General features: G+C 30.6%; 1 non-coding gene across 1 annotated transcript; it reads left to right on the top strand.

Annotated features, from left to right (window-relative positions):
• The first annotated feature begins 8,035 nt into the window (after window positions 1-8,035).
• Window positions 8,036-8,117, top strand: TRNAS-CGA. Its single transcript has one exon. It is a non-coding gene; the product is annotated as a tRNA-Ser (tRNA).

Raw genomic sequence — 8,117 nt, 5'->3', positions numbered from 1 at the left:
AATTTGTTTGGAATATATGAGTCTAATGTTTAATTTTATGCATGTTTGTCCTAAGCATAATATTCAGTTTTAAATTATGCAATTTTGTCTTATTATGCCTTTAGAAATGCATAAATTTAGGATGGAATTATATTAGTTCATACTTAAGTTGGACTAATGCATAAACTTTAGTTGCGGTAGTGCTGAAATTTAAGCACGTTTAGTCCGTTAATTTAGTTCATCAATTTAAAGCCTTATCCATATGTGAATCTATAATCTTTAGATCTTCCAAAATGATTTTACTTCAAACATGAAAACGCATGACTTAGGGAAGTTTCTTGGGGAGGAATACTAGTTCTATGGCCCTGGCTTAAAAGCCTTGTTGCTACTAGTCCCCTTGCGACGCTACTCTGTCTAAGGAGTTGGTATTTAACAGAGCTTTGTCTTGACCAACTTTCCTGGGAGTATACCTAATAATTGTCTATCATGTGTTGGTTTAATTTGTTTGTTAGGCTTTAAATTTCCCCTTTTGCCAAGTGATTACAATTTTTAGATTAATTAAAGAGTAGCCACAGCATCTTTAATTTACTAAAATTGTCTAAGGTTTAAATTACATAAAAATGGCAATGATAATTGTCTAGTGATCTTATAATTTTAATGAGTTGGGGAGTAGCCACAGCATCCTTAATCAGTTAAAATTATATATTAAGCAGTTTATCTTGATCACATACAGTTTTGGACATAAATTCCCCTTTTGCCAAGTGATTACAATTTTAGATTAATTAAAGAGTAGCCACAGCATCTTTAATTTACTAAAATTGTCTAAGGTTTAAATTACATAAAAATGGCAATGATAATTGTCTAGTGATCTTATAATTTTAATGAGTTGGGGAGTAGCCACAGCATCCTTAATCAGTTAAAATTATATATTAAGCAGTTTATCTTGATCACATACAGTTTTGGACATATCATTTGTGATTAATTGTATGTAATATGATGGAATTTAGCCCACAGGCAATTTCGTTATATTTGTATAGTTAGTCAGGATGAAATACTGGACTACGGTCATAATTTAGCCCACAGGCAATTATGTATCGGAATGTAGTTTAGTAGTTTTATGAGTGATGATAGAAATAAATCAATTTTATTTAATTTATAGTTATTTGTAAATAATTCTCATCTCTATCATAAAGTTTAATTTTATGATGTAAACTTTAGATCATATTTCTTAATTTATCCACATGGATTAAGGAAAGGAACATGATTTCTTAAGTTTTTATCATAATAATTGTTGTGAATCTTATTGAGTAAAACTTTAGCCTACAGGCAAGTTTTATGTCACTTGATTTTTCAACTTATTTGATAATTGTTTCATCATAAAATTTCAGTTGGATCTAATTGAGTAAAACTTTAGCCCACATGCAAGTTTTATGTCACTAGATTCTTCTGTCTATTTAGTAATTGAGATAAAATATTATCATAAGGGTTTAGTTGGATTTAATAGAATTAAAACTTTAGCCCACATGCAAGTTTTATGTCAATAAATCCCTCAACCCACTAGATAATAATTTTATTACAATTTCTTAGAATTTATAAATTTAGTTCAATTATAATTCTAAGTTTCATGATTTGCATTGGCAAAACATGTATTTAGTTACTTCCCAAAATTTAGCCACTTTATTCATTGAGCCACGGAACTTGCTCGGTATTCGGACTAACTGTAGTAAGTTACATGATTTGATATAACTCTATTCCAAGAATAAAATGTACCTTTTTTTAGCCAAATTCTAAATTGGTTTTGGAAAGTATATTTTATTATTTTAGAATGTCCAACTATGGTGGGGAGTCATGTCCTCATTAGTTATTCGTTTAGTTGGACTATAATTGGAATCATATATTGATTATTTAGTATGCTCAACTAATGGTGGGGAATTATATCTTCATTAATTAGTTGGTCAAATCAATTATGAGTATGTATATCATTAATTTTGCTAAAGAATATCTTAATCAGTGGGAGTGGTCATTTAAAAAAGGATCATTAAGATACTCCATAATCAGTGGGAGTGATCATTTAGAAAAAGATCATTAAGATACTCCATTAAAGATTTTGGATTTAATTGGCTTCATACATCCCATATTGGATTGTATGTCAAACAATAAGTCCAAAAGATTCCACGAGTATTAATCATGTATTTGTTTATAAATTCATATTGATTGTGCAACATATTTATGAAGATGTTGTAACAATATTAAAGAGTTTATTAGAACAAAACATATAACTTGTGGTGCACTTTTAAGTAATAAATTCTTCAGCATTTAATAGTATTTAGTTTCTTCAAAATTGATCCTTGGCCATTTGGTTTGTAAGGCTCAAAGACAATTTTGAGAAACATAAAAGTAAGACTCGTAATGTTCAGTTCATTTTGAGGTGGACGTTAAGATTATTTGGAAAGTTATGGTGTATGTTTAAGATTCCAAATTTATGGACTTAGACATTTGGTTTATTGTCTAAGTTGTTGGAATGCTTCTATGGCTAAACTATCTTTTGGCTATTTTGATGAGTGGGAGTAACAGACATGTCAACTCCAAGCTCTTAGCTATTAGAGGTGGTGCTTATGTTAACTTATGAAGAAGTCATGGAATACAGTTAGCATTATGCTAACATTAAGAGATCTCTACTTAAGACATGCTTTTAAGGATCTTAGAGATCATAAAGTGTACTCTTTTGTATAATTTTGATGGTTTTCTCTCTTAAGTTGCGCATATATATTTTATTTTGAGAAACTTCCCTTAAGGTACCAAGAATAAACGTTGGGTTTGTTCATAAAGGATTCAAGTTAGTGAATCAAAATGCATGTGATCATAGGAGATATTACTCACTTATTCAGTAGAGGACATATTACTATGGTTCGTGTGTTTTGTTATTTGATGAGAGTTTGCTAGTACTTGCACCAAGTGGGAGACTGTAAGACTTTCCCGTATAATATATATTATACATTATGGGTCTTACTTATGTGGTGCAAGTGGACTAGGCCCATTAAGTAATTGGTTGGACTGGACATTTAGGTTTAAGTAGGTCCTATTCCACCAATGTGCCTATATAAAGCTTGTATTGATGGGATACAAGATATATGACTCATTATGGTACTCATACTGCTCAGAAAATACCAATACACCATCTAGGGTTCTGAGTCAAGTATGAGACAAAGCGGCTAACCCTATTCTGCAGATCTACTGTTCAAGAGGCAATACAAACAGGATATCAACCATGGCTGGAGATCTATAGTGTTTCCGCTTCCGCTACTATGAGTTAAGCTTCTCGTAGATTATTCTCTGTATAGTTAGATCATGTTTAGATCTCACACATCTAAGCATCATGATATAACCCAAATTTTTAATATGGAATAAAAAATCATAATATAGCCTCTAGTGGAATGCACGAGTGCGCTCAACAACTCAATAAGTAAGCTAGCACTTCTCTACCAATTCAAGTATAAGAAGAACTAGCCCTCACATGTAGCTAGCTCGGTTGATTCTTAGGTGATAGATTGTGGAGAAGAACACATTATCAAGTATTGGCAATTGTAGTGCGGGCAAGTATGAACAAAACTAAGAATAAATATAACATAGTTGTAAACATTGTTTTATCTAATACAAAGATATTACATGCATTTATTAATTCAGGAGTTTATTCAAGAGCTAACAGGAGCGGCCTATTTGCTTTCTTGATTTGAGTCGGCCTATTTTCCTTCTTGATTTGAGTCCGTCCTATTTTCCCTTCTTGATTTGAGTCGGTTCTATTTTGCCCTCTTGATTTGAGTCGGTTCTATTTTGCCTTCTTGATTTGAGTCGGTCAACTATGAGCAACTTAGTTTGATTTACCTCCCTGTGAAGTTTCAGTCGTCACTATGAGATTTACCCCGTGTACATTCGTGGCTAGCAATTACAAGTTTCTCTCGTTATTCAAAGGAAAAAAAAAACTTTTATTCTCATATAGCACTGAATATCATGGAATTAGTTAAACTATCCCGCTACAAAGAGGGCTTGAACCTCTTCTAACCTTGTTGGGGTTACAAGCCACACATTTTAACCAACTGAGCTATTCTAGCTTTGTATTTCATTGTGAAGAAATTTGCATTAATCTTCAATAGTACAAAGCAAATCGTTACTTGAGTTCCCTTTCCTCAGAGAAACCAGGACGATGTAGAAAAGAATGTGTGGAAAAGAGTTTTTGATCGATTTCATCTCACGAAGGCTTTTTTTCTTCAAAGCCAAATGTACCAAACCTCTACTATTTTCTCCATTAATCAATCTTAAAATATTAAGCAAGGATGTTTAGGCAATTATGGAGTTTATTGTGGCTATGCTAACAAAATTTATAGGCCAGGCAAGCCAATGAATCCTTATAGAAACGAAAAATATATAAATATTAATGAAACGAAAGAAAAGAATGAAAATTAAAATAAATGAGCTACATTAATAAATATAACAAATTGTTTAAGGGATTACAAATTGTATATTCATAATTTTTCAATTGAAATGCAGCAAATTGTACACATCATGATTTTTCCTCCTTTTACATATTCAACACAGCACCCTGTAAAAGTGCAATCTAGTGTTTTCAATTCTAAGCTTCCTCTCACTTTAATTTTCAACTCTAGACAGGCAGGCACTGCTGCCCTCCACAGCCTAGTTCGCCCATCATTTCAGTCTTTCTCCTCCACATACATGAACTTGTTTCATGAATTGTGAAGAGTGAAGACGTATTTATAGTGTTAGGTTTATAGAAGCATTCATTTTAAAATTAATGTTTAGTCTTCAACAGTCATCTACTCATCTTCCATTTAAATTTCATGTATTGAATATATTATTAAATGTGATATTAGAGAATAATTCTGATATAATATTTTATATTTTGTTTTATTTATTATCTGAACAACAATTAGGCAGAACTATTAGATTCTACTTTATTATAGTAGAAGAGTAGATGAGAGATAATTAGCTAGATTAGTATTGTTGCATAAAATTTAAGTATTTATTATAATACAATGTAATAGAGTCAGTAGTATGTAAAAAAAGTATTTATTATAAAAACACCTCCATTTTATCAAAAAATAAAAACTAAGCATTAAGAATTACATAAATTATTCTCACATTGTTAAAGTTTAAGCATTATACATAAGGTTCACAAATCTTAGGAATAATAAACAAGGTTGGGTGTAATTTTTCCCTGGGATACAAAAATAGGATGCTTTTGAAAAGTATGCATAGATAGGAAAAGAGAAATCATGGAATTCGTGTTTGATGAAGAAAAAATGGACTTCCAGAGTGCATGTTAGTTTTTTTAGGAAAAAATGTTTTAAAGGTAATAAACGATGGTATTATACGTGTATGTGTATAGTACTATAACATATTGGAAATAAGGTAGTAGTATATCAATATATGTATATTTGCTATTAACCCCATTCATTCCTTAATCATTTATAAAGCATAATAGTTAGTTAATTAGTATGTACTAATTATTACATAATAATTTAGAAAGTTAGATGTAATTAACAATTATTTGTAATTAGTGTTTACTAATAATGAAAATAAATGTTTAAGATAAAATAATTTATGACTACATTAATAATGTTAAACAATTTATAGTCAAATTATTTATAAAATAATATTGATTAATACGTAAAAATTTAAGAAATAAATATAGTAATAATAATATGCTTGCAAATATAAGAGAGTGATGAATTGTTGTGTTCATAATTATGATTCATTCAACAAGTTAAGTTCACCATACATGTTGTCATGAATGTTATATTCAACCGACCATGGATAAATATTCTCAACATTATAGTTACTAATCAACATCATTAGTACGACATGGTTCAAACTCTAATTGTTTTCTAGGTTAATATTTAATATTTTAGTATTAACTATTAAAGTATTAAATAGTTTATAATTATCGAGTCTTAAAAATTTTTTAAAAAAATTAAACCAAATTGTTAAAAAAAAATATATAAAAAAAATATATATGTGGGTGCCTACACACCGATTAGGGATGTCAACGGGCGAGGCGGGGCGGGAAGCATACTCCCGATCCCCTCCGCTGACTTTCTCCCACACTCCCCGTCCCCGTCCCCATCCCACTGAGAAATCGAAAATCCTCCCATCCCCATCCCCACGAGGATTATCCGAGGACGGGGAATCTCCAACCCTATTTATAACTTATAAAAGAATATTAACAATTTTAAAAATATTTAAATAAATAACTCATATATATTCATCTTCAACTTTTTACTATTCAATACGGAGTATTTTACAACTAAACATGTTATCCAAAGATGTCAATTCATAAGTATGACATACCATGAAAATAATGCTTCTAAAATTATATACTCTGTACAAAGTAATACATATATGTGTATGTTGTGAGGTTATAATGCATAAATAAAAATAAATAAATAAATATATATATATATATATATATATATATATATACATATATATATATATATATATATGAAAAATTTCAAATGCCGCGAGGGCGTTAGGTGCGGAGGTGCGGTGGAATTTCAGAATACACCAACAGTGTTAACAACATGCATCAACAGTGTCAGGGAAACACACCACAATGAAATCTCCAACCCTATTTATAACTTATAAAAGAATATTAACAATTTTAAAAATATTTAAATAAATAACTCATATATATTCATCTTCAACTTTTTACTATTTAATACGGAGTATTTTACAACTAAACATGTTATCCAAAGATGTCAATTCATAAGTATGACATACCATGAAAATAATGCTTCTAAAATTATATACTCTGTACAAAGTAATACATATATGTGTATGTTGTGGGGTTATAATGCATAAATAAAAATAAATAAATAAATAAATAAATAAATAAATATATATATATATATATACATATATATATATATATATATATATATATATATATATATATATATATATATATGAAAAATTTCAAATGCCGCGAGGGCGTTAGGTGCGGAGGTGCGGTGGAATTTCAGAATACACCAACAGTGTTAACAACATGCATCAACAGTGTCAGGGAAACACACCACAATGAAATGCAAAAAAACACCAAAAGATACACAACTGATCCAAAAAATACATCATATAACTCATCACCACCCCCAATGGTGTTTTTAATCACACCTAATGGTGTGTTTTTGGTGATGCTTACCTAATTTGTGTGTGTTTTTGTGACGTATTTTCCTAACGTTGATGGTGTATATTTGTTGAATTATTGGTGAATATATATATATATATATATATATATATATATATATATATATATATATATATATATATATATATATATAAATATATATATATATATTTAGTTCCCGTGCGGTTGGGTGTCTCCCGTCCAGTTGTGCAGTTAAATTTAAGCCATTGATCTTGCTTAAATCAACGTACGGGATTACCAAAATTTGATAATTTTTGCATCTAGGTCAAGTTTAAGGTGCGTGGTTTTTGTGCTTGAGGTGCATAGTTTTTCCGCTTAAGGTGCGTGGTTTGCGTGCTTAAGGTGAGTAGTTGTTGAAACTTATGGTGGATGGTTTTTGTGCTTAAGGTACGTGGTTTTTGTGCTTATGATGCATGATTAACAAGCTTAAGATTACAGGTTATTTATAGTATTTTTAGTCAATTATCAACAAGCTTGTCTAGCTCAATTAGTAGAGTGTAAAGCTTTTAACCTTGTTGTTGTGGGTTCAAGCCCCACGATGGGTGTTTTTTTGCTGTTGCCAGTTGTTTTCCCTTGCAAGTTGTCTTTTATGTATCTATTAGAATAATCTTTGCATAAGTGTCAACTTGTCAATATGTCCGAGTGAATAATCTTTGCATAACTGTCAACTTGTCAATATGTCCGAGTGGTTATGGAGATAGACTTGAAATCTGTTGGGCTTTGCCTGCGTAGGTTTGAATCCTGTGCTGACGTATTTTTTTGCTGTTGCCGGTTGTTTTCCCTTGCAAGTTGTCTTTGATGTATCTATTAGAATGATCTTTGTATGAGAGTCAACTTGTCAATATGTTCGAGTGGTTAAGGTGATAGACTCGAAATCTATTGGGTTTTGCCTGCGCAGGTTCGAATCCTGCTGTTGACG

Source organism: Ipomoea nil, unplaced genomic scaffold, assembly GCF_001879475.1.
Source record: "Ipomoea nil cultivar Tokyo-kokei standard unplaced genomic scaffold, Asagao_1.1 scaffold2086, whole genome shotgun sequence".
Lineage (NCBI taxonomy): Eukaryota > Viridiplantae > Streptophyta > Magnoliopsida > Solanales > Convolvulaceae > Ipomoea > Ipomoea nil.
This window is presented reverse-complemented; position numbering and strand designations above follow the sequence as displayed.